A 5,932-nucleotide genomic window follows, 5' to 3' on the forward strand; every position below is an offset into this window, starting at 1 on the left:
GGTAGTGGGAGTTGGGTACAGGAGGAATTTATTCTATATTCTAGACAGAGGGAATGGCTTCAGCAAAAACATGAAGATGAGACTGGTTTGGGTCATATAGAATGGTATTATGTAATATGCAAGATTTATACTGAGGACATAGCAGGAGGCAAGGCTAGAAAGGTAAGTTGAGGCTAGATTGTGGAGAGTCTTGATGATGGATGAAGGAGAAAGGACTGTTTCTATGTGACAATGGGGAGTCATTAAAGTCCCTACCACCACCACCACCAGGGCCTTGGGGTTATATATCGACTAGATTTAAAAGGAAATGAGGACATAAGAGACTCTTAATCTCAGGAAACAGACTGAGGGTTGCTGGAGGGGTGGGGGTGGGAGGGATGGGGTGGCTGGGTGATGGACATTAGGGAGGGTATGTGCTATGGTGAGTGCTGTGAATTGTGTAAGACTGATGAATCACAGACCTATACCCCTGAAACAAATAATACATTATATGTTAACAAAAAAAAAAAAAGGAAATGAGGAAATATGAGGCTACAGTACACTGTCACAGATGATAAGCTCTGAGAGCAGTGGTGGTGGAAAGTGGAATGGAGGGTCCTGAGAAGAGGAGGCACTCTGGCACCAAAGGGGAAGAGCACTATATCTCAGTGAACAATGGGTTGTGGAGAGTAGAGGAAAGGGATGAGTCAAAAAGATTATTGTGGTGAGAGCCTCAGTGACCAGGAGAAATTTGGAACCACTTACAGAAATGTGAATGATGGGAAGACTGCTGGCCTAGGGGAAATAACCACCTGAGAAGTGTCATCTGTTAGATTCAGGGTCTGGTGGCCAGGTATGCTCTGCTGGGGGCAGCCAAGACTGTGGGATGGAGTGTGAGCAGAGAGGAACCAAGCTAGGACCACTTCAGTGATAGAAGTCTCAGACAAAAAAAAAAAAAAAAGTCTCAGACAAAGTGGGAAGAACAGGAACAGGCAAATAAATAGGAGGAAAGTAGGTAATGAATTTGGGGGCAAACAGAGTAGGTTACACCCCTCTATGCCTTTGCTTAAGGAGGGACCTTTCTTCTTACAATGAAAGAATGCAAATGATGACAGCAAACAATGAATGAATACAAATTTAGTCAATGCTTCTGCCTGTCAAAGAAAGTGTGAAATAGTCCATTAGTTGCTTCACTATCCAAACAGAGTATAGCCCACTACATAAACCATTTTGAATTATGTAAGCTACTCAGTAATGGAGCTTAAAGGTGTGGTTCCTGGGCTCAGGCCCAATCTTGATGGTATGGTTTCCCAGCCAATAATGGGTTCTTAAATGGGTTTGAGCTTTGTAAGCACTACCAAGATCAATTTACTTTAGAGGCAATCACAATAAAGAAGAATCTGATAATCGTAAGACAGGAGAAGGAGAGTCTAAAAGGCAGGTTGGATGAATGAGGTAGTCTCTACCCCTGAGGCAAGATGTCCAACCTCACCCTCCTCACTGGGAAGAACTACCACAACTCTGTGCCTGTGAGCCACTCTCTCCCTCTTGGTTTTTTTTTTCCCCTCTTTAAAACTTTCAAACAAAATGCCCGAGATGATCACCTCTGGCAAAAGTACAGGGACATAGTCCCTTACCCAGTGATAGAGGACAACCCTGCAGTCTCCCTCCCTTCACAAGCCTCAAGGTTATGGCACCTTAATGGTCTTGTGAGTGGGAGCAAAGGAGAGTGGGATTCCAGGAGAAACCCTGAAGTTTATCAGCCTCAGTAGGTTGGGAGTCTAAAGAGAGTATTAAAAAGACTCAAAGAGTAAAACAGGAAAAGTTTCTTACTACAAGTGAAGCACGAGTTTACAAAGGATGCTCTTCCTCTAGCTCATTATTGTCTCTGTCACTTTAAGATCTGCTTCTTGTGCTTGCAGCTGGCATAGGTACTCATTTTTGGGATGGGTCACCATATTGTTTGTTTTTGTCTTCATAATTTGGAAATGAGGCATGGCCCTTTGTCCTTCTACTTCAAACACAGAACATTAATTTTTTTAGACAGATTGAAATTCCCTAACCAAATTTACAGGATTGGGATCATGGACCTAAAAATCCCAAACTGAAACCAACTGACAGTGGTCTTAAAAATGAATGTTAACAATAAAAAATAATATGGAGAAGTCATGCACATGGTATCTTTGGCTCTGTTAAAGCATTTTCAAATCTTCATCTTACTGGATCTTTGAAACAACCCTTCTCTGAGAGGTGGACAGGAAAAGCATTAATACCCCATCTCACAGACCAATTAGCTAAGGCAGAGATGAGTTATATGACTTGTCCTAGGAAATATTGAGAGTTCATAGCAGAATCCAACCCAGAAGCCAGGACTCTTGACTGCTAGTGGGTCATTTATCTCCCCTGGGTGAAATTATTACTCAGGGAGAAATGTTTAAGTGCTAAATAGACTTCTACCATTACCCTTTCTGTGTTTTAGTTTCCAAATGAATAAAATGGAAGTAATAATAGGATTTACATCATAGGGTATTGGTGAGTATTAATGAGTGAATTTAAGTAAATTACTCAGAACAGTGCTTGGTGTATAACAAGTGCTGGGTAAGCATTAGTAATTGCTATTATTAGCATGTAGAAGAGGTTAGAATACATTTAAATCCAAGTTTACTAGCTATAAGATTTCATTTCAGGCTTAAGGCACTGATTTCTAAGGTTCTTTAATTCTTTCTTGGAGGGACAGAGATACCTCTAAGAGATATCTTCCTGAACTGCCTGCTAATTATGGATTTGCTGCAATACACAAGGTTCTCATGCAGATCCTCACCCTCCCTTTGAGACTTAAACAGTAAAGCTCCCTGGGAATCTGTGGTTTCTGAAGCTACCTATGACTCTCCGGGGAGCTTTTTATGCAATAGTTTCTCACCCTTCGGATAATAGGTTCTGCCTACCAGCTGACACTATTTCACCAACGAGGCCCAGTACCGGCCAGGCCTGGGGCATTTCAAGACTGTGGGTATCGACCCCTGCCTCTGTACTCACCTGATCTACGCCTTTGCTGAGATGTGGGATGAGATCACTATCTGTGAATACATTGTGCAACTCCACCAAGCTTTCAATGACCTGAAAACTAGTAAATAATAAAAGATCAAGGATCAAAATCTTTTAACCTTCAAGAGCAGTTTGAGCAAAACTTTCCAGAGCAGCCTCTAGGCTGCAATTCCAAATAGGTCAACAAGCAGCACACAGTTAAGTTCCAAGCTTTCTTATTTCCAGTGCAGTGGTGACTCTAACATTAAGAGGAATGGCTGGCTCACAAGAGGTGGTTCACAATTAAAGTCCAGCTCAGTTGTCAAGGAAATTTAGTGAAGTCCAAGTATTGTGGACTCAGAGGAAAACAATCTTCCGCTTGGAAGCCACCTAAAGCTGGCACAGATGAAACACTCTGTGTCCTTAGTCAGGGGCTTCACTCCAAGGGGAGTAATTAGAACTGAAGAGACGCTGAAACATACCAGCCTCAGGCCACCTACTCCATCCACTTTTACAATTTAGGAATAATGATGAGAATGAAGAAAACCAGTATAAGAGGCTGCATCAGACTTCTCCTGGCTTCTCAATCCTGGTAACAGCTAATGTTGAAATGAATGATCTTTCCGTTTGTTCTGACCAACAAATCTTTGCTTTTTTCCCTCAGAAACAGTCAACTGAAAACTCTTCTGGCTTTTGGTGGCTAGAACTTTAGAACTGTTTTTTGAGATGACTTCCTACGCTGGCTTTACTACAAGGTGTTGGGACCACCAAGGAGTTCCCTCACCTTGCCTTCTTTGGGTTTCCCTCAAATTCACTGCCATGGTTGCCACTTCTGAGAACCGCCAGACCTCCACTGCCTCAGTCATCAAATTCCTGCTTCAGTCTGAGTTTAACGGGCTGGACTTTGACTAGGAGTACTCTGGCTCTCGGGGGAGCCCTCTTCAGGACAAGCATCTCTCCATGATCCTGGTGCAGCTGAGCCGTGTTCCATATCATTTTGACTGGAAAGTCTACAACCAGTCTCCTGTGAAAAATCACTGAGGCTGTACAGAAAACCTAGCTTCTTACAATCTCAGTTGGAGATGAAGGACCCTATTCCAGTGAGGATGCTGAAGAATGAAAAATGGGAAAGACTGATTTAATTCAAAGAGTTGTCATGGAAATCCACTCAGAGTTGATATTCATAGACTTTCTCCTACTTGTGTATAGGAAACATGTGAAGCTTATGAACAGGAGTCCAAGCAGATCAACAAGCCCAGGCTGATGGTTTCTGCTATGGTAATTGCTGGCATCTCCAATATCCAGTCTGGCTATGAGATCCGCCAGCTGTCCCAGTGAGTGATGACTTGTCCCCATCTCCTCTGTGTGTCACTTGTTCAAGAGACACTCATCTTTAGTTTACCTGCTATTCAGAGACCTTGTTTAGAAGGCTTTCTTGAACTGAACCCAAACAAAGTTTATTATCCAAAATAAAGTTAAAATATGAACTTAAATAACTTTTAAAAACTGGAGGTTGTATTAATAGGGTTCTTAATTTTTTTAAGATTTTACTTATTTATTTTGACAGAGAGAGACACAGCGAGAGAGGGAACACAAGTAGGGAGAGTGGGAGAGGGAAAAGCAGGCTTCCCACTGAGCAGGAAGCCTGATGTGGGGCTCGAACCCAGGACCTTGGGATCATGACATGAGCCAAAGGCAGACACTTAATGACTGAGCCACCCAGGTGCCCCGGGTTCTTAATTTTTTAAAAAGCATATAACCTAAAATTTACCATCTTAATCATTTTTCAGTGTATAGTTCAGTAGGGTTAACTATAATCACATTATTGTGCAACAGATCTCTAGAACTTTCATCTTGAAAGACTGAAAGTCTATACCCATTGAACAGCAACTGCCCCTTTTCCCTCACCCCCAGCCCCTGGCAACCACCATTCTAATTTCTGTTTCAAAGAGTTTGACTACTGTAGGTACATCATTTAAGTGAAATCATGCAGTATTTGTCTTTTTGTGACTTATTTCACTTAGCATAATGTCCTCAAGATCCATCCATGTTGTCACAAATGGCAGGATTTCCTTCTTTCTCGTGGCTGAATAATTTTCCATTGTGTGTGTGTGTGTGTATTTGTATATGTTGTGTACATTGTGTATATACATACCACATCTTCATCCATTCATCTGTTAATGGACACTTAGGTTGTTTCCATTATTTTGGCTATTGTGAATAATGCAGCAATAACATAGGAATGCAGATATCTTTTCAATATTCTGTTTTCATTTCCTTTGGATACAGACCCAGAAGTGGGATTGCTGGTGGTTCTATTTTTAATTTCTGAGGAATCTCCTTACTGTTTTCCATAGTGGCTGAGCCAATTTACATTCCCACCAACAGTGCACAAGGATTCCCTTTTCTTTTTTTTTTTAATTTTTTTTGTGTGTGTTTTTTATTTTATTATGTTTTGTTAGTCACCATACAATACATCATTGGTTTTTGATGTGATAATCCATGATCCATTGTTTTCGTGTAACACCCAGTGCTCCATGTAGTACGTGCCCTCCTTAATACCCATCACTGGACTAACCAATCCTCCTTCCCCCCTCCCCTCTAAAACCCTCAGTTTGTTTCTCAGAGTCCATAGTCTCTCATGGTTCATCTCTCCCTCCAATTCTACCCCCCCATTTTTCCCTTCCTTCTCCTAATGTCCTCCATGCTATTCCTTATGTTCCACAAATTAGTGAAACCATATGATAATTGACTTTCTCTGCTTGACTTATTTCACTTAGCATAATCTCCTCCAGTCCCATCCATGTTGATGTAAAAGTTGGGTGTTCATCCTTTCTGATGGCTGAGTAATATTCCATTGTATATATGGACCCCATCTTCTTTATCCATTCATCTGTTGAAGGGCATCTCGGCTCTTTCCACAGTTTGG

This window comes from Leptonychotes weddellii, chromosome 4 (genome assembly GCF_054177405.1).
Source record: "Leptonychotes weddellii isolate Sample4059 chromosome 4, ASM5417740v2, whole genome shotgun sequence".
NCBI lineage: Eukaryota > Metazoa > Chordata > Mammalia > Carnivora > Phocidae > Leptonychotes > Leptonychotes weddellii.